This window comes from Gorilla gorilla, chromosome 7 (assembly GCF_029281585.2).
Source record: "Gorilla gorilla gorilla isolate KB3781 chromosome 7, NHGRI_mGorGor1-v2.1_pri, whole genome shotgun sequence".
NCBI classification, from domain to species: domain Eukaryota; kingdom Metazoa; phylum Chordata; class Mammalia; order Primates; family Hominidae; genus Gorilla; species Gorilla gorilla.
The window spans coordinates 50,900,959-50,923,204 of NC_073231.2; the positions used below are offsets into that span (position 1 = coordinate 50,900,959).

Below are 22,246 nucleotides of genomic sequence, written 5' to 3' on the forward strand. Positions count from 1 at the left end.
TCAGAGATAGATTCTGTCTGGAAGGTCTTATGGCAACAAATAGTCCTCATTAAATTCCACAACATTTTACCAACATACATACAGTACTCGCTGTTACGTGATTATAGAATTCAGGCGAAACTCTGCACCCCCACTTCAAAGGATTCCTCACTTGACTAATTCTAAAGAGTAAATTGATTTTCCCATCATTTGTTGTGTTTGACAATAGAAAGGCTGACACAGCAACATTGCTAAAATGACAGCTCATTTCTATTCAAGGGGAAGGAATTTGTGTTAATATTCTTAATGACAGTCATCTTTATGAGAAACGTGAAATCATTTATCCTTAGCAATAACCTGACTAGGATTAAAAAGTACTTGGTACTTAGAACGGAAGTAATCTGTCAGGAAAAATTATTTAGACTGATGCAAATTAACCAAATAAATTGGCCTACAGTAGCTTCCTAATTATGGCGTGCAGATTCAAGTTTGTGAAAATCAGTTTGAACTGAAGAAGAATCTGGAAACGATCTTTCAAGAAGTGATCTGGCATTCTGTTGGAGGAAAAGATAACATATTTATTTGAGAAATTCTTTTCCCATTTACTAAGAATTTCTGGAAGTGATTTAAAAATCAAGGACGTGTAAATCAACAAAGAACATATTAAGTAAGTGCGCTCATGCCTTGCTTTTTCAGAACAACAGTAGTAATACCTTATGAAAATACTGAGGCATGTTCATTGTGATGCCCTAGATTCTAAATAACCAGTCGTGTTTTCTGCAGGGGCGGGGGAGTTGTTCCAACCCTCTCAGGGCTGGTTTGGGCATGGGTCCAAGGGACAAGTCTGAGACATGAGCACTTGGGCCAGTACTTAACAAGCAATGTATAGACTCGGCTGTGTATTCTGTAGGAGAGTTGTTCTACTCTTAATAGGCACGGTGTTGCACGCCAGTTAACAAGTTTTTATTGGAATCTCAGTCTTCTCTTCCTCGCCAGCTTCACAGCAAACCTTCTTTTAGCTCTTTACCAAAAACTCTAGTAAACTGTGGGAAGAAGCACTTTACCAGCATAGGAAATTTAATTAGTCTGGAAAAAAAAAAGGTGTAAATTGCAGGAAAATGTAAACTGCCTCCATGTAATTAATGACTGGGTTTTTCTGTTTAGCATTTATATAGAACTTTCTTTTGAGAAAACGCATGAATTTTTGGAGACAAACTGACTTGGGTCCAAATCCTAGCTCTACAGGTTTGTGATTTTTTTTTTTTTTTTAAAAAGCCTGGTTTCTTTACTTAGAACTAGAGTGACCAGTATAGGAATTACAAAATCTGAAAGGAAATAGCCGTGTCCTGCATGTGTAAGGACTCGGTATCGTTCAGTTTCTCCTTCCTTTTCTGCGAGTCTTTTATGGCATGAACGTTCTTAAGCACTTGTTCAGTATTGTCTGTCTTGAGTGAGCAAAAAGCATATGCCCTTTCCAGGAAGCATTAGCTGAGGAGTGACTCTGACAGTTGCCCAAGTTTCTGTGTTTAAATAGAAATATTAAATTATATGAAGGCAAAACAACAGGGACCCAAAAAGATGGTGATTGACAATCATTAATAATAACCTGAATGTTGTGACTTCAGCCCGAGGGACAGGGAGTCATTCAAGCAGGTAAACTCAGAGTGTTAGTGTTGGTGTTTGAAATCTTAAGAAAGTTTTTGCTAGAAAACAGTGGATTCCAGACACAGAAAAAAATGAACACGGTCCAAGAAATTCAATATGTGCCAAATGCAGTTTTTCACCTCCTCTTCTTGTAAGTACGTAGAGGCATAGATTACAAATGTGAAACTCTACATGCCAGAGGGCAGGAGTGTGGGAACGCACAGGAGCAGGCATTGGGCGGAGAGTATAAAGAGGAAGCAGTGATGGGGACTAGGACCCTGGACACAAGCCGACTGCAGAGGTTGGAGTCTGTGTGAGATGCTGATAAGGATGTGCTGAGACTTAGAAAGGAAAAAGCCTCATTCTGCAGAATCTGGAAAGTACCCATGTCTGGGGCTGGCAGGTGCATTAGGAAGAAGAAGCTGAGGCTAAGGCTGGAGCCTGAGGCAAGGGTGACAGACAGCCAAGGGAGTGATAACAGGCAGTGCCTATGAGGAATTGCTATAAGGCTTTGAATCATGCCAGGCTGAGTAACCTGAGCCCCATGTGTGATTGATTTCACGAATGCAGTTTTTACCCCGAAATTCCCTTATGTTGCAATAAAGTTAAGTTCTGCACTTAAGATGTCTGTGTGCTATACTGGAATGCACAGGGTAGAACAATGATGCTATTACTAAAGTGGGAAGGGCGGTAGGTAAATGTGGTCCTCTCAATATGCCTAGTCATTCTTATTTTGGGGAAAATTTATGCAAATAAATATTATGGGAAATTTTGGAGTGGGAAGAAACCACAAAAGGAAGGGCTGAAAGCACGGGTTAGAAGAAGGAGGTTGCAAGGTGTATCCTGACACTTTTCCTGAGCTCCCTTCTTCCCTCCAACTGGTCCCTTCCTGAGTCATTGCTCAGAGGGCAGCTGTGACAGGCACCTTGGAAAGCTGGCTGTAGCCGGGTGCTGTGACATGCACCTGTAGTCCCAGATACTCAGGAGGCTGAGGCAGGACAGTAGCTTGAGCTCAGGAGTTCCAGATCAGACTGAGCAACATAGTGTGACTCCTGTCTCGAAGAGGAGGAGGAGGAGGAAGAAAAGAAGAAGAAGAAGAGGAAGAGGAAGAAGAAGAAGAAGAAGAAGAAGAAGAAGAAGAAGAAGAAGAAGAAGAAGAAGAAGAAGAAGAAGAAGAAGAAGAAGAAGAAGATGAAAGCAAGCTGTATATCCTGGAGGTGGTTCTCCTCCTTTCCTGAGACCATGGTCCTTGCTTGACTGTTTCTCCTTTTTTTAATCCTATCTGGTTATAGCAAAAGGAAAATCATGAAATGCAGACATTAGTGAGCTTGGGCATCACTTTTTGTCATGCAGACTATAGATTATAATCTAAAAAAGATTATCCAGATAGTTAAAGGCCACATTTGTTCAAACATCCACAGAGCAGTTCAACTTTCCAAGGGCAGAATTAAAAATTTCTTAAAAGTGAAATTTGTTTTCTGCTTTCATTTATTTGTTTTTCTGGGACCAAAACTGTGTGCTTTACTATAAAGTTGAGATTTGGTGAATTGAGCCAACTTAATTTTTAGGTCTTGTCTTTAAGCATTTAGATCATGTAAGAACTTTTTAATAGAGAACTCTGAACATTATTCATTCATTTAACAAACATTTATTGAATGTTCCATGTGTGCCAGGAGCTGCTGTTGATGCAGATAAGATGTGCTGCCTGCTTTCAAGAGGTTGCAAATAAGAAGGAGGGTCTATTTTTTCATGCAAATATTTTTCCATATAAACTATGTTTCTAGAAAGGATTATCTTAATTTCAGAATTTAAAAATTACTAAATATGAGGAAAAAAGTTGAGTTAAAAAGTCAACTGAGCTTAAAGGAAAAAAAGGAAAATGTGGAATAAGGACTAGTTAATGGTAGCGGGTATGGAGTCAGATTTCTGGGTCCATATCCAACCTTGGCCCCTGCAAGTCTGTAAACTTGGCCAAGTCAGTCAAACTCTCAGAGCCTATTTCCTTGCTTGTAAGACTGGGACCAAGATAATTCTATGTCATAGAGATGTTGCATAAATTAAATTAGATAATGTATGTATAGCACTTACTTGTACATGGTAAGCATGTATTTAATAAATCTTAGCTGTTACTGTTACATATAACATTAGTAAGTAAAACAGACATCTTTCTCAGTCATTTTGTTTTGTTCTTTAAGAGAATGTTTTTGTTTTTTGCTTTGTTAGGGAGAGGGTCTTGCTCTGTTGCCCAGGCTGGGTTGCAGTGGACACAATCATAGCTCATTGCAGCCTGGAACTCTAAGGTTCACGTGATCCTCCTGCCTCAGCCTCTCAATTAGTTGGGACTACAGGTGAGGCGTGAGCCACTGTGCCGGCAAGAACGTTGCTTTTCTATTGTGAAATATAATATGAGCCCTAGAAGTTCTAGGTATGGTCAGTAGGAGTATAAAAAGGCATTAGAATGCTAAGAAGGCATATTGAAATTGAAATCCTAAATTCCAGAACCAGTGCTCTTTCCAGTATTCTCTCTTGGCATCCTTCTAAATTCTGCCGTTTAGTAGCTGTGAACATTAATGGTATAAGTAACCTTCACAGCCTGTTTCTTAGTCTGTAAAATGGGTCCCACAATGCCTGTCCAATCCACTTCATTGGAAGCATTATGAAGACCAAATAAAATAAGGTCAGTGAAAACAGTTTGCAATAAGTAGTATGATATATAAATAAAGGTTATTAATAAATCATTATGAGTTTCTCGTGAGCTATGGTACTGATTATTGATGACTGACTGGCAAAACGTATGATTGTGATTATAAATACAGTCTCCCTCGCTCCCTTGGTCTCCTTGGAGAATTGATTCCAGAGCCCCACTGTAGATATCAAAATCAGGGATGCTCAAGTCCCTGATATATAATGACATAATATTTGCATATAATCTACACACATCTTCCGATATACTTTGAATCCTCTCTAGATTACTTATAATACCCAGTGTAAGGTGCTATGTAAATATAATATACTGTATTCTAAAATTTGTATTTTTTTATTGTAGTATTTTTTTCCCCTGAATAGTTTTTCTATCCAAGGTTGGTTTAATCCACTGATGTGGAACTGTGGATATGAAGGGCTAACTATAATTTAAGTGGAAATTACTTTCAGTTTACAGAAATAGATTATAGTTAGAAGACCTGGATCCTAGTTGTTCACTTTGCCTCTAATCAGCTGTTTATTTATACAAATTACTTAATTTTCCTTAATTAATTTTTAAAAGTTTGTGTTTGAAAATAATTTCAAACTTATGGAAAAGTTGGAAGAATAGTAGAAAGAACACTTACATACCAGTTACCCATATTCATTTATGGTTAACAACTTGCCCCAATGTCTTGCCTTATCAATTTCATTCCCTCCCCCTGCCCCCTCTCTATATATATACAGAGATTTTATAAAATTATATATATATATATTCCTCCCTTGAACTATTGACAGTAAACTGCACACATCATGATCTTATACCACTATACATTAATATTTCAGTATGTGTCACCAAAGATGTGCCTCTGTTTCTATTTCTTTAAAATGGGCACAAGTACTTAGTTATGTGGCATGATCCATAAGGTTGTCAAAACCAAATGAAATGTTTAAAGGCATGTTGAAAAGTATAAATTGTTATATAAAACTAAAGGTTGTATATTTCATAAACTATGGGGAAAATCAAATTACTTAAAACTTCAGAGGATTTACAAATGGTAGCAGAGTGCAAATGAAGAGAGCCCATTATCTAGCCAGTTATAGTGCCAAATTTTTCTCAGTGGTGAGAGCAAAAGAGTCTGATGCCCTCACCCTCTGTGTCATCCTTTTTGAGTTGCATTCCTCCTGCAAGGACTTACATCTTTTCTTGGTGCTCTTTCTCATTTCAACAGTTTGCTATTTTATGTGGTCTTTTTGGTGGAGGTTATGAGCATGTTTGAGGCAAGGTGATAGAAACTAAAGAGCAGTTGCTACTCAATGGAAGATCAAGAATACAGCTGTTAAGAGTTTAGTAAGAGCTCAGCTTTATTTCTTCTGGTCTTTTCTTTGAGTAGTGAAAATGGCATACTTTATTTTCATTATAAACAACAACTGAGATATAAATAGGAAATAGGGAAGCACTGTTTTATAGAAGTGTCTAATGTATAGGCTTAGCTGAAAATAGTATGAATATAAAAAAGAAAGAGATCAAGTCCTTCACAGGGACGTGGATGGAGCTGGAGGCCATTATCCTTAGCAAACTAACTCAGGAAGAGAAAACCAAATACCGCATGTTCTCACTTATAAGTGGGAGCTGAATGATGAGAACACATGGACACAATGGCGGGGAGCAACACACACTGGGGCCTGTCATAGGGTGAGTGGTTGGGAGGAGGAAAAGCATCAGGAAGAATAGCTAATGGAAGCTTGGCTTAAAACCTGAGTGATGGGGTGATCTGTGCAGCAAACCACCATGGCACACGTTTACCTATGGAACAAACCTGCACAACCTGCTCATGTATCCCTAAACTTAAAATAAAAATTGGAAATTTAAGAAAAGGAAAATAGTATGAACAAAGTATTCTTATGGATCAAAAAATAACTTTCATAGAATCCCTTTTTCAACAGCATTCACTATTATAAAGTTTAGATATAAAAAAAGATAATTATTCTGCCACTTTATCTTCACATTCTCAACAGAATTCACACTTTCATAAGAAGTTGTAATACTGGTAAGCCTGATATTTTTATAATTCTAACCAGATTTGCAATCACATTTTCCAGTGGATTGAAATATGACCAATAACCTAAAAATATGAACGAAAATGCTCTTTTTCCTATGACGTATTTCTTTCATTGCTCTGGAAATCATAATGGCTTTCTTGAGATACTCACAACACCAAAAAGGAAATCTAGAACATGTCTTAAAAACAAAACTTTTATTTTTATTTTTATTTTATTATTATTGTACTTTAAGTTTTAGGGTACATGTGCACAATGTGCAGGTTTGTTACATATGTATACATGTGCCATGCTGGTGTGCTGCACCCATTAACTCGTCATTTAGCATTAGGTATATCTCCTAATGCTATCCCTCCCCCCTCCCCCATCCCACAACAGTCCCCAGAGTGTGATGTTCCCCTTCCTGTGTCCATGTGTTCTCATTGTTCAATTCCCACCTATGAGTGAGAACATGCAGTGAAAAACAAAACTTTTTTAAAAAGTCAGAATCATACTTAGGATATTCTAAATTAATCTTTTTATTTTGAGTTATTAAATTGTTATTCCTTATAGTACAAAATAACAAATGGAAGTTATGACTAGGAAATACATTTATAATCTAATAATGAATACTGCTACTTCTTTTACAAATAAATCAGCTTCAAATGCAGATTATATAGATGCATAATTGTATATACAATCAAGTAATTTATTAAGCTATGAAGAATATTGCTCATATACTTCTCTTCGGAAAGTTCCAGTACTTGAGGAAGTATTCAAATGTTTATTTCCCAGTAAGGTGACATTACTAAGGGGACAGTTCAACTGTTCTAATGCAATAGGTATCCCTAATATTGACCAAATATGGTATATTTGAAATCATTTGAAGTATTAGGCAGTGAAGTGGGATCCAGAAGACATGAGTTCTAACACTAATTACCTCACTCAGGTGTTTAGACTCAGGCAAATGGCATGCTGTCCCTCAGCTTCAGTTTTCTGGTGTACAGAAATGACACACTGCTTTCCTTACTCAAATATTACAAGTTCCAGTGGTTTAGTGCAAGTGAAAATTGTTTTGAAGTCGTGATGGTTAATATTGTCATCATCAACAGTGGATAGTGTGTTCTTTAAGTGTATGTTAAAAAATGCTTTTACAAAGAAGTTTCTCTATGATAAAGCTGCATGTTTGCACAGATCATCCATAGCAACGGTGCTTGGTGATCTCAATTAGAACAGATTTTCCATAAGGAGTACATCTGAAAAAAAAAAAGCTTTTTCTTGTATTTGTTCCAGTCCCAATCAACATTTACACTGCCTGATTACTCACGGTAGCCCTCAGCAAGAAAGTCCATGGTCGAAAGGGGAGCTGGACTCATCTCTTTTCCTTGTTGGGTCCCAATGTAAAGTGGACACATGAACTCATTTTCGTCCCGGTAGAATTTACCGACTCGTACTTTTTAAGAAGATAAAGCCTGGGTTTAGAACTCTGCCTTGTAAGAATGAGTTTTGTGATTTTAGGCAGGTCTCCCAACAAACCCAGTCCTGTGTTTCCTCAGATGTAAACTGAGAGATTCTGCTTAGATGATCTCTAAGGTATGCCTCCAACATTCTGCTTAGATTTAGCTTAGATTGTTGGAGGTACGCCTCCAACATTCTGTGTTTCTATGATATCCTTTCCTGGAAAATCCACTGCAAATTCTAAGTTACTGAAGCAACAACAACAAATAAGATTCAGCAGTTTTGACAGTGTGCAATAAGTTCTTCTTTCTTCTAAGTAATTTAAACCTTTTACCTCAGTTGCTAATTTTCCTACAAATGAGAATGCCATTCCTAGACAAAATTTTTGCAATCCATTCACACTGCACTAAACAAAAACACCCAATACGATTTACTATGAAATTAACAGGGTGTTTTAATTTATGCTATGCGGCAGATAGTGGACAGGCCTATATATCTAGCACTATCCATAAAAATCTGGTCTAGCTGTTATTTTACAGGTCCTTGAAAACAGAATTGTCACAATCTCCTCAGTTCAGCTCTCAAGAGAAATTAATTGATAACATAGAATCCTGAGTGGCTGGCATGTGAGTGACACCCAGCCATACAATTTCACATCTAATCAAGGAAGATGGGAATTCTAGTTGGCCTATTGTCTATTTGAATCTGTTTCTGGATGGAATCCAGCTGGTGCAAACGCAGCCCTGGAGAGTGATGTGGGCAGAAGACGGAAACAAAAAATCTGAGCCAGAGAATCAGTGCATGAGATAGTGCCTTCCACATTGTCAAAAGAATGCCCGGGGTAGTTGTGAATGTGCTGCTGATTAGTTTCCTAAAATTCTCAATGACTAAAATATAATGTTCTATCCCAGTAGTCCTTGATCATTCTAACTGTGAATGTGTAATGAAGGCCTTTAGGATGTACTGGCTCTACCACCTTGAAGCTATGCTTGATAGATGCAGAGGCTCAAAACTCAACTTGTCTTACTGTTTCTCAAAATATAAGAGAGAGAAGGCAATTTAAAAAAATGATGAGAATAAGAATAAATGCAAAATTGTACATAATTAAGAGCTAAAATTATGTGACAAGATTTTAAGTGGAAAAAGAGCACAGATGAGAGAGAGATTATTGATGGTTGGAAGAGTTAGGAAAAGAAAGTTCCATGGAGGTAATGAGGCTTGAGTCTTTCTTTTCAAGGATGGGTGGAATTTGGACATGCAGAACCATGATGGGAGGCAGTCCTAGCCCAGAAAACAGTGTGAGCACGTGCCTTGTAGCAGAAGTAAAGATGTAAATTCAGGACATGTTGAACCACTTTAGGAAAGAGCAGAAAGTGTATAGGGGGAGTGGGATGGTCATACTGGAAAAGATCATGGAGGTTCTTAATTGCTGGTCATTTATTTAGACTGGATGCTGCAGAAAATTGGGAGACAGGTGTTTTAGAGTAGTGGAGTGATATGATGAAACAGTGTAGAAATAAGATGAGTTTAATGGCAGTAGGTAAGATGAGTGGAGATAAGAAGAGATAAGGTACAGAGCTTATTTCAGATGCACGAGGTGATGCAGAACTGGATTGAAGTCCTTCCTCTTTCCTCCAACCATTCTTTTTAGTTTCAAGGAGAATGCTTAGGCTGGGTACAGTGGCTTGCACTTGTAATCCTAGCACTTTGGAATGCTGAGGCAGGGGATTGCTTTAGCCCAGGGGTTTGAGACCAGTTGGGCAACATAGGGAGACCCCATCTCTATAGAAAATAGGAAAAATTTAGCCAGGCTGGTGTGTGCTGGAGGTCCCAGCTACTTGGGAGGCTGAGGTGGGAGGATCAATTAAGCCTAGGAGGTCAACACTGCAATGAGCCATGATTACACCACTGCACCCTGCCTGAGTGACAGAGCGAGACACTTTCTCAAAAAAAAAAAAAACAAACAAAGGAGAATGCTTTATTTATTTAAGCTTGTCTTAAAGGAAGAGCAGAGTTTGCCAGTAAAGAAGGAGAATAATGCCATCTAGGTGAAGGGAATGGCAGAATGCAGGCAAAGAGATGATGGCATGCTCCTGAAAGGTTAACTAATTTGCTCAAAATCACACTATTAATAGTAGCCAAGTTCTAGAATCCAGATTTCTAATATCTTTCCACTGTACCACCCTGCCTCTTTTTCCTGGCTCCAACACTGCTGTCATTATTCAGCAAATTTTATTTCATTGCTAATAGTGTGCTTAATTGTTTTTTCAGACTTGAAAAGTTACCAGGGAAATAATAAAATATACATTTTAATTTTATTTGCCCAACAAGAAATATGATTTGCCTGAAGCAGATGAGGAAGTTAAGTGGAGTATTCTAAGCTTCCAAAGGGGTTATGACAGTGGTAGAAGCAATTGTAGGAACACTTTTAATTTCACTTCTGAGACTACTGTAGTAGTTCACCAGAATGTTAGATGAATAGACAGCTATTTTTGTAGAAGAATGGCTAATGAGAATAACAATTGCTATACACGAAGTTTTTCATATAGCTTATTTTTCCCTCTGTTTTCTGTCCTGGTTTTTACATCAAAAAGGTAAAGTGACTCTGTATGACAGAACATGTTTTGACTGCATTGTATTCTTTTTTCTGACTTCTCTACTTATTCATTTTTCTCTTCTTATAAGGACCAAACTTCTCTAATTCCAGAAGTCTTTGTACCTCCAAGACAGATCTAAAAGCGTAACATGTAGGAGTAGAATCTTGAATTGAAATCTGAACTTAGACAATCCAAAATTAAGAAGTTTGGAAATATCAACTCATGTTTCAGTCCCTAATCTCTATACCAGGACCCTGGCCCATTGACCTAAGTGGGTACTAGATGAAGAGACCTAGTTTTAAGTTTGGCAGCTAAACCCAACGTTTGTGCTTGCTGAAGATGATGTTTATTGATCTAACTATGGCACTTGTGTATTATTCTTTTCTCTCTGATTCGTTGAACTGGATGTCTCAACAATTCAGTTGCTAGCCATTAATGGCTTCCAAATATAAACCGGCTCATGTCAATTAATCCCTCATGTCTGGCAACCCTGAGTGAGAAATAGATTACAGGTGCTGATACTTAGGCTGGCGTTTCTTCCAGGGGAACTAGGGAATATGGTTCAGAAAACCCAGTTGGGTAACATAGAACAGGCCAAAGTCTTCATTAAAAACTTGAATGGGACCCAAGTCTCTTTTGAGGAACGAAAATGCTGTCAAGTCTCCATGGTCGATGCTATTCCCACAAATTTTCAGTAACAGGGCTACATTTCAGTTCCAGATTTTGCTGACTCAAGCTCTGTATTCTTTCAGTCATGCTGCCTCCAACTTATAATGCACGAGTTTGAAAAGGCAAACACAATCTTCTACTTCTAAGAAATCTATACTTAGTCCTGAAAACTGCCCATTGATTTAGTAGGAAGACTTGACTAGAGAATGGCCCTCTTATTTTGAAGAGGAAATGGTTGAAACAAATAAAACAAAAAAGGACAAAACAAAAGGGGATAGAAAGGAAAGCAGGGGAATGGGGAAACCATTCCCAAATCATAAAATTAAGGATGATTTGTCTTTGTAGTGAGGAAGGGAACTGGTATTTCATTTGTGAATAAGTCATTGGTACATTCTGTGAAAGGATGTCAATCAGCCTCCTCCAAGGTAGAATATGAAGGTTTGTGAGCATAGGCAACTTAAATATTTAATCTCTTCTTGCCTCTAGACTTTTTAAATTTCATGTTCCTCTCCACTAACAGTCTCTTAGTCAAAAGAAGAGAATTATAGGTGTTATGCAGATGTAGTTGAGTATTTTGACTCGAATATCCGTAACTTCCCCAAAGTTATAGAAATGCTAGATTGTTACTTGGCCAACCATTTTCTTAATCTGAGAAAATTTTTTTTTAAATCTAAGGCGGCATATGCCTTATGAAAATCACAGTTGTGTATTCTGTCTAATGCCCACCAATGATCAGAAAATTAGATTGCATCTATTTAAATTATATTTTTAAACATTGAGTGCTTGCTTCAGCAGCACATATATTATTAAACATTGATATACACATATATTTACATATGTTTGCATTATAAAGTTCTATTGAGTGTAGTCTGTTCACAGATAACAGATAAACATTTGTTCCGTAATGACCATTGTCACTTTGGGAATGTATTGTGTTACCGAATGAAATTCCATTTTCAGTAGCTTTAGATTGAGCCACCATTTCCCTGTGTCCTGGGCTTGATACCTCAGTATTTTTCTCTCTTTTGTCCTCTATTTGACTAGTCACCAAGTTGCATTATTGTTACTTATTTCTTCACCATGTTTCTTACACCCATCCTTTCCTTATTCCCACTGCGTCAATGGGAATAGACAACATTTTTTTTTAAATTTATTTGAACTCTGGGGATCAATTGTCTTGTTATCCCCCTCTCTCTTTCTCTCTCTGTCTCTGCTCACTCACTGTCACTCTTATTTTTCCTTAATCTCTCCTCATTCTTAAAAACCTACTGCTTGAACTTCCTAAGTCATCTGTTTAGCTATCAAGTCCAACCTCTCTACCTGATGTGTTAGGACATTCTAGAATCTGGCCTGACTTAGCTATGACATGAAATGCTTATTATAGCAAGGCACAGAGCAGAGGCAAGAGAGGATCACAATGTTTCCCCTCCTCTTCCACCCTTTTTTTCCCTTCTTTGCCTCTATCCTCTTTCCCTCTCTCTTCCTCTTTCTCTTCTTTGCCAAGTGGCCACCTTCATTATATTTCCAAATTGTGTCATACAGATCATTAGATTAAAAAGGGCTATTTTTATTTGAAAAGGACATACTCACTTTATCACCAAGCCTCAGCTCAAGCCATTTCTTTTGCCATCTTGGAACAAAACTGTAGCTTTTGTGTTTTGTGTTTGTGCAGTTTCTCTGTTCTATATTCTGTGTTAAGCATCTTATTTTATTATCTCATTTAATCTTTATAACAACCTTTTGTGATAAACTTAACTCCATTTTACAGAGAAGGAAACTGAGTCAAAGTAAAATAAAAAGATTTAATCTGTTTGATACTGGGTCCATATCATAAATCTCCTTTACTAAATCTAAATATCACATATGAAAAAGAATGTGATAACACACGTAAAGCCTCTAGGCATCCCAAGTAAAAAATATTACATGTCCTATGCTTTCATTTATCTGTTATATTCAGAAAACTTTCTTTTCTTTTACCAGCATAAAGTTCTCAGAAGAAAAAAAGAGAACATGATTTGTAGGGGGCCTGTCTTTTGTGGGATGCACTTTTTATAAGATGAAAGTTAAAAGCTGGTTTCAAGAATTTCTGGATGCACGGTAAAGCACATCTGTTTACAGGGACATTCTATTCAGGAGAAGATTGATTATTGGCAGGTGAAGGTTAAGGGTGAAACTTTAAATTGGCAAGAAGTCTATTCAGAACACATGTTATATGACAGAAAGGTGATTGGGAAGCAAAGGCATATTTGTGATAGGGGTTTGAAGATAATATCTAGAGGTGCACACTTCTAAAGTAACTGATCAATAAATGTACGTTGGAATGCAATTAGTCTTTTCCCACCATAATTCTGGTATAGCTAATATCTTTTAATTGTGTAACCTTTAGTTTTACTTTAAATGAATATAGCAGATTATGCTTGTAACATCATACCAAAAAAACTGGACAATAAACAGAACTCTTTGTATTTCAGATTTCCATTTTGGTTTTTAAGAATGGGCTAAATGTGCCAGTGTTGTTCAGGAAAATGGGAAGACACTTAGACTGAACAATCTTTGAGCCTCTGTCATCAAAGGAATACAAGGAGATTTTCCTGAGTTCTTGAAACAAACCTGTCTCAGAAATTATTTGCGTACTACGAAGTGGAAAAAGTTGCATGTATTAGTAACCCTATTTACTGATTGGAAAGATCATAGGACAAAATAAAAAAATTAGTTCAGAGTTTCCATTAATTCTAGCAACAGAACTAGCATCTGGCTACAGCAGTTTGTTGCTCAGCTGAAGATTTGGTCAATGCCAACAAAAGAATAGAGCAAAACAAAGAAGAGCGAGAGGAAAACTACATGACAGTAGATGAAATCTACATCAGAGTCCATTGCTTAAGAACAGACAATTCAATTGTTATGATATAATGTGATTGGATATGTAATAAGACAAATCCCCATCTTACAAGGATACTGTTTTATGAAAATGTCTAGGCTTGCTCATGAATTGATTGTCCATCCAGCTTTAGAATGTTTTTTAGTTTATATTCAACAAGAGCCATGTGGACTCTTGCCAGTTCCCAAACTCCACTCCCATCACAAGCCTCCTAACTTTATTTTAGAATTTGATTAGTATGACCCAAAATTTATAGATTTATTTTGAGAGAGTCTACCTTTTACAATTAAAACTTTTGATTGAGAAACACAATGTGTCTGTTCATTTATTCAGCACAGAGATTTAGTATTAATCTCACCCACAGCAGTTAAACAGCAGCATGTCCAAGTCCCTTAGATTCATATTTTAGAAAATGTAGACATAGTTTCCTACAGGTTTGTACCTGTGTAGTAAACAAAAACAAAAATAAAACAGCACAAGAAAAATTTAACCTTTGAAGGTAAAGCGAAGAGCTACATTTTTTTTTTAAATTAAAAGTGGCTTAGGGCCGGTGTGGTTGCTCACACCTGTTATACCAGCACTTTGGGAGGCTGAACTGGGAGGACCACTTGAGGCTAGGAGTTTGAGACCAGCCTGGGCACCATAGTGAGACCCAGTCTCTAAAAAATTAAAAATAAAAAATAGCTGGGTATGGTGGTGCATGCTGGCAGTCCTAGCTACTCATGAGACTGAGGCAGGAGGATCACTTGAGCCCAGAAGATGGAGGCTGCTGTAAGCTATGATCTTGCAATTGCCCTCCAGCCTGGATGAGAGAGTGAGACATTGTCTCAAAAAATTAAATTAAATTAAAATTTAAAAAGTTTAATACACTCCTGTGCAGGAGTACATGGACCACATATTTAGAGGGCAACGAAGACTAGCTTAGCGGCTACAGGTGATGATGGTGTCAAATGTGATTGTTAATGCCTCTCTTTGAAAATTTGATAGATATGTTTGCTAGGGAGAGGGAGGGATCTCCAGAAATACTGCCTTACCCATCATCCCAGGCAGTTCCAGTTTCTTTCCTCTCCCTGGCTGAGGGCAGGTGCAGACCAGATGATCAGAAAGCTAGAACTGAATATCCAATGTCTAAGGACATATTTGCTAAGTGGCATTCAGTGCCTTGTTAGAGAATTTCACAGTCAGCTGCCCTTCCAGGGAAAAGGCAGAAATAGAAGGTTCAATGTTTGATGATGGGTGCAGAGTTTGGGAATGGTAAGGGGCTCAAGCTGATTGCTTTCAGCTTTTTTGTTAAATTTGGTTTGAGGGTGAAGTCTAAATGGTATCTTGCTTTATCAATTACTTCTGGAAGCTGGATCTGACTCTCTACAATGTTTTGCCAAGTTTTTATTAATATTTCTTTCTAGATGGTGAGCCAGGAGGAAAGAAGGGAAGCACATGATCCTTAGTGAATCCAAATCCCTGCTAGGGTACAGGGATGGGGTCCTTTGTTCCCCAACAGCACAGCACGGTGGCCCAGGACCTGCTCTTTATTATCCTTGGTGCAGGACCCAGGGCTTCATGCTTCATTTCTCCCTCAACGTGCATTTAACTGTCACTACTGTCCCTACAGAGCCATTAGCTCAGTTGCTCCAAATCCCTAAATGCCAAGAGCACCTCCCTCCTTCTCTCTCTCTCTCTCTCTCTCTCTCACTTTCTCTCCCTTGCTCTCTCCCTTCTTTCCTTATTCCCCTGCCTTTGGTGGCAGAAGAAAATGCTAAAGGAAGGCACATCATAAATACATAGGATTAATGTCTGACATAGCTGAATGATTGTCATTCCTGCATCCTAGGTCTGGATCTACATATGCACAAATCAACCCTCTCTCACTTCCATTTATTGAACATACAATACTGGATATGCACTGAGCTAGGTGACTTATGTGTTTTCTTTACAATGTTCCCAAGATAAGTACTCCTATCTGTATTTTACAGAGGAAGGAGCTGAATCTCAGAATGGGTCAGTTCGCTGTCCAAGGCCACACAGCTAGAGAGGTGGTCCCTGGATTAGAACACAGGTCTGTTTGAACCCAGAGCCTGTACTCTCCTGCTCCAAAGCCATATTTGGGATTTTATGATAGAGCAGCAGCCAATACATGTAATTTCTACTACAGTTAAAGCTGAACTTCATAGGGATTTTTTGTATAATACTCAAGCTTAATCTGGGGCAATTATTTCACTTTCTGCCTTAGGGGCATTTTCCTTAAGTTTCCCCCAAATAAAACCCACTGAGTTTCATTTTTTTTTTCATTTCCTGTCCTGGGTGGGGAGGAAGCTACTGGAGCCAGTGAATGGCTCTAAATTGGGGTAACTCTAGAGAGGAAATTGTCTTGAGTGTTCGAATGTCCTGGTGAGTTTAGTAAGCACACTTATTAGGGTCTTCTGTGGGTCATTAAAGTGGACCAGGCCAGTCCCTGTCACTCCACCTGAGAAGTCAAGGAATAAACAAGCAAACTATACAGCAGAATAAAAAATAAAGCAATTGTTTTAAGTGCAATCCATAGATAACCAGTGGTCAACATGAAGGGAAGAAAAGCATTGCTGGAAGAGGTAGCGGTCAGAGAGGCTTCTCAAAGGAGGTGGAACTTAAGCTGAAACTTTGAAGGATGAATATATAGAGGTGATAAGGATGAACTGAGTGGGGCATTTTACACACAGGCTTATGAATGTAGACTTAGAAGGAACCGTGCACATGATGACAAACTCATTTTAAAGACAAGATAGAAAACTAGACTGGTTAGGGCTGAAAGAAAAGGCTAGAAAGTGGAGATGCTGTGCTGCCCACTTTAGCTGGAAGGAAGGGTAGACTTCTGAGGTTGTGGGGATTTGGCGGGGAGAAATGGTTGGAAAGTTCGGGCCAAATAACAGAAGGCCAGCACATTAGAATAGGACTGAAATTCATTTTATGGGTAGTAAGGGTTTATGTGGTAACTTTCAGACTAGAAGAGCTTTGATGAAAGTGACATTTTAGGAAGCTGAGCCTGCAGTAGTAGACAGAAGAGGGAAATGGAGGCAAGTGGACCATTTAGGAGGCTGTTGCAATGGCCCACATGTGAGATGATCATTGCACTGGGATGGTAGCTATGGGCCACATGTGGGAGATATTTTAAAGGAAGGACTCACAGAATTTGATGACAGACTGGCTATAGGGGAGAGGGAAATATGAGAGAGGAAAAAAAAGGCTAACAGGCGAATTCCCCACCTCCTCAGGATATTAAGATAGATTAAAAAGAATTATAATAGGAAACATATTTCAGGACAAATTTTTTCAATAAGATATCTCCTTTCAAAAATTTTCATGGTTCTAACCTAAATAAAAGGTGAATTTACCACATGATCATAGACTTAGTTTCATACACAAGCCTCCTTCTCCCCAAAGTCAATAATGATAAAAGCGACCATCTATTTAGAGTCTGGTTTTAAAAATTTTAATCCCCTTAAATTTACTTCATGTTCTCCACACAAAAATATTGCACAGGGGAAAAAAAACCAGATGTCCTGAGCTGACCCTTTGGTTGGCCTCATCTATGTGGCGACGGTTGGGGAAATCTCAATACTATATATAGCTCAGTATCAGAAATCTTGCTTTATGGTTTTTTTTTTTTGTTTTTTAGACGGAGTTTCACTCTTGTCGCCCAGGCTGGAGTGCAATGACACGATCTCGGCTCACTGCAACCTCCGCCTTTCGGGTTCAAGCAATTCTCCTGCCTCAGACTCCCAAGTAGCTGGGATTACAGGTGCCCACCACCGTGCCTGGCTAATTTTTGTATTTTTAGTAGAGATGGGGTTTCACCATGTTGGCCAGGCTGGACTTGAACTCCTGATCTCAGGTGATCCACCCGCCTCGGCCTCCCAAAATGTTGGGATTACAGGCGTGAGCCACTGTGCCCGGTCCAAGGATTTTTAAAGAATAAACCCATTTTCAATATAAAACACAGAAGAAACAAACCTCTAACCCTTCCAATATGGATACATAATTAGGGAAGGAAATAGGAAATGTTGCATTTGCCACTTGTCTCTACTATTATGATGGAAATGGCTACAACAATCTGCATGAAGTCACTTACATTTTCTTAGAAGGAAAACAGAGTAGAACCCTTCTAGTTTCCTGATGGAGGTTCCTACTCATAACCTACCATGGATTCAGTGAATACCTGGACTAATGTATTTTGGTATTGCACACCACCATAAAAATGAATTTTGTCACTTTCACAAATCAAGCTTTCAGATCACTTTTCACCTCTAAGATCTGTCACCTTAATGCATACCGAGTGCACACTTCAGATCTCCTCAACCTCCATTATTTTTCGCTTCTCTGGAAGGGATATCCCGTGTGCTCAAACACTTTCACAGCTGGTAGAATGCTGATGGGAACTTCATGTGTATTACCAGCACAAGTGCTGTCAGGAAGAAACCAAATGTCAAACTGAGGTATGTAGAGGTCGCCATAAATATGTCTCTGCATGTTTACCACCTGGGACAGTAGATTCTGATTTTGACAAGAAACTGGGATTGCCCTGTGGACACTGTGTTTCAAGCAAGCCCTTTCAGTTCACGAAGTAACTTCACATTACCCTGTTAGGGGGACAAAAACACGGCTGCCGTTTCAAGGTGTGAATTTATTATCTCTCCACACTTCCTTTCTTGTTTCCATCCTGCCTAATCCTGTGTACAATTGTTTTTTCAGGGGAATTGTCCCATATTGTCAAAGTCCTGTCCAGGCAGCACTGTGATCGATCTGCAACATCAGGGATGTATGCTGGTGGGGCACCTGTTGCTAAATAGCACCTTGCCTCTGTTAGATGCCATCATGCCACATCTCAGGGAGGAAAATCCGATCTGTGAGGAGGCACTTGACTTTCTTGTGAAATATTTCTGCAGTAGTGAAAAATGGTATTGGTAGTTAGCACCATGCATGCTATATGCTGTCCATGTAGTTCTAATCCTGATACAACACGAGATATTAGCTTGCCTTTCTGTCTTTATTTTTTAAAACCTCATTTCCATTGTAAAGCCAAAATGGAATGACTGGAATTCCAAAAGACTTCAGCTTATGAACTTGGATCTATTTTGGTTATGTAATATTGGGAATCAGATAATACTCAGTCAGAATAACTGCCTGGGTATTTATGAGGATAATTTCTCATTGAAGGAGAAGTTTGAGAGTATAACTGGAGAACATTTTGAATAAAAATTAAAGACCATATTAAAATATTGTTTTAATCTTAACTTTTTTTAAAAAAGGATTTTAAAAAAATTAACCGCATGGTTGCAAAAATATGTATAATGCAACTTGAAATATAATTTTACAGGCATCTTTATGCAATCGAATACTAAAATCACAAAGCACTAGCCATAAATCCTGTTATTCAACCTACCAAACAGCTCTTATTTCAGAACAGCTTATATACAATATTATTCATAGAATCTCTCACCTGCAAAGGGTGAGGATAATGCTGGGTTTCTCTGCCAAATGTGAAAGTCCAGTAGGAGCCAGAATCTCTGCATACCACAGGTATATGAATGTTGCTATCGGAGGGCAAGTATATGAGGGTAGCAGAAGTCTCATTGGCTCACCTATCTTGCCAGAAAATTTGGAAAATAAAAAATTTTATGTTTTGATCCCTGTGAAAATAGAGCCTGAATTGAAAGGCCTTTTTTTTATACTACAAATTAAACATAGTATATAAACCTCCTTCTTATATTTATAAATAGTTTAATTCAATTTTGGTGGGTGCTTTTGGTAGAGCCGTTACGGCTACTCGCATATATGATGACAACTCATTTTATGTTGCTCAGGCACCAGATGACTATTAATTTCCAATGACTAGTTTATAATTAAATCCTTTCTGTTTGTCTGTTTATAACCAAACCTGAAAATCTATTCACGTCTAATTAACACTTCACTTAGCCGGTCTAAAACCTATAAATGTAGTGACTCTTAATGATCCATTACAGAGATGCTACTTTAGTTTTCCATGACTTGTAAAACTTTCACAAACAGATCTGCAAATCAATTACCTCCATCTGCTTTCCCTGCAGCTGCAAGAGGGCTATGTTAAAGAGCATTTTCCTCCTTCTTCCTTCTCTGCTTTTCTTCCAGCTCTAAGCATTTTTGTTTTAAAGCCGACCTAGCGGCTGTTCAGAGGGTATCCCCTTCTCTTCAGGAGTTTCCAAACTTTAGAGTCAATCTCCAAAAATATTTTAAAACACCCTTTGCTCTGTCATAAATCAGACATAATCTACCTTGCACAAATCGGTGAAGAAAGCACTTCCACCTCTGCCAGCAACTCAGTAATAGACCCTTCAAAGAATCTTTATAAATTGAGCAGTAAAATGCAACAGTTTGAAAGTGAATTTTAATTTTGAAAGCTAAAATAAATCCTTTCTCAGCCTTATCTATCCTCTACAAGCAAGTTATAGCTCCTGTTTTGAGTATACAACGGGGATATGAAAAGGTACAAACGCAGCTCCCAAAGATATTTTCTTAGCTACACCTTCAAAAGCAAGGCATGAGGAGTGTTAGTTCTACAAAGACAGCCAAGCATCAAGCTATGCTCACTGTCATCTGTCAGCCGTACAATAGCAGCATTGATAGGACAGCAACAACTGGCTTTGACAAGTGTGCCGTGCTAGCATTCCATTCAAAACTATGCTAAAAGAGAGAGGGGGAGAGAAGCATTCAATGTCTTTTACTTTACCTGAAAAAAAAACTGCTTTTCTTGTGTCTGCTGAAAATGAATTCCTCCTTTTCCTCCAAAAGCAAAGTAGTTCTATTGCCTGCGACTCTCACTTGGAGAAGACCACACAGCTCCAGCAAGGCAGCCTTCCTTCTCTTAATCCCCACTCGAATGTGATGACACACACTAACCCCAACCATCTGTTGAAACACGTCCTCAAGCACTCAGCACAGTGGTGTGTCAAGACGGGCTGCCCAATCCAATTGCTGGGGCTGGGTGTCTCTTACGGATTGGAGGCTGAGGGCAGGGCTGAAACTGGAGGTCTGAGAACTCCCAGTCAAGTAACCTGAGATTTTCAGAGAGAAAGGACTGCTATAAAAAGAGGAGAAGTGGGAGGTGCTACAGAGAAGGTGGAGGGAATGAATTATTCTGATGACCAGTTGTGCGTTACTTTTCACAACTCCTCGTGCTCCCCCTGGGATGATGGGGACCCTCAGTGGGATGCACAGAAACCCTAAACATTTTTACTGCCCGTCTATGGAAGGGCCATCTCAGCAAGACGTTTTCCCTTCCATAGGAGATAAAAGGTTCATCTTGACTTGCTGATAAAGGGTTAATGTAGGAGTAGTTGGCACTGAAATGTGACATCTACATTTTGAAATCTAAACTCCTACCTTCCTTTGATTAGCTCGTGGCTGCCTCCAACATTCCTGGCAAGGAGGGGGTGGGGGCGCAGCTAAGAGCAGAAACTCCTCTATTCCCACACACAGCTCTTCACTGTTTGCCACAGGCTGAACTTCAGAAATAGTCAATGAAAATCATTTTCGTTTCTACTCATGTAAAATAGCACGCGCTCCCATAGATAAAGGTGGCTTTTTTAATCACTTGCTGCTTTCACAGACATCTTTGTAAAAGCACTTTGGTACCAGAGGGCTGCACTCTGTCATTGATTATTTTTATTGGCTTCTAGTTAATTGCACTTATAATGTCCATATAGCTCAAACAGCTCATTAACAATTTTGCTTTGAAATGTTTTCAGTTTTTGGTCATTTCACTACCTTCTTCTTAGGTGCATTTTTTTTTTTTTGGTTTTCTGAACTGTTTAATGAAACTAAGTACTTTGACAGCAGTCTGAACCAGAAAATAGCTATACTTGTTACAGTACTTTAAGAAGATATCTGGAAATCAATTAATTGCCACAAATCTCACAATTTCAAAAATTCCATCAGATATCTAAGGAGTTTTGATAAACTGAAAGAGAAAATAGGAATTTTAAATACTACCAACTTCCTGACAGTGTCTGTGGGAAGCCAACATTTTAAGTATTGCACCTTTTGTATTTCTTTGAAATGGGAGGGGGATTGTTTTAAAAAAAAACAAAAAAACTCTTAAACTTGCCTAATGCCTTAAAATTTAGACTATAAATAGTTATCTAATATGGGCATGCTAGTATCACAAGGAGAATTATTTCAGTTTCTAGCAACATTGATTTGACTAGCTTGTGTTTTTCCAGAATTTTTGTGTGTGGTATTATATTAAGATACTTGAAAATTATTCCGGGTGCAATTTTCTGAAGTACAA

At 38.3% G+C, this 22,246-nt stretch overlaps 1 protein-coding gene across 3 annotated transcripts in view; it reads right to left on the reverse strand.

Annotated features, from left to right (window-relative positions):
* SULF1 (sulfatase 1) overlaps positions 1–21,008 on the reverse strand; it is a 194,069-nt gene extending 173,061 nt beyond the window's left edge. For 2 of the 3 annotated variants that reach the window (XM_055349630.2, XM_063709225.1), the window contains exon 1: positions 20,687–20,872. The gene's annotated coding sequence lies outside the window, so the exon portion shown is untranslated. Of the gene's footprint in view, positions 1–20,686 lie in introns of all 3 variants that reach the window. The other variant, XM_055349633.2, reaches the window with a different exon arrangement.
* Positions 21,009–22,246: the final 1,238 nt, after the last annotated feature.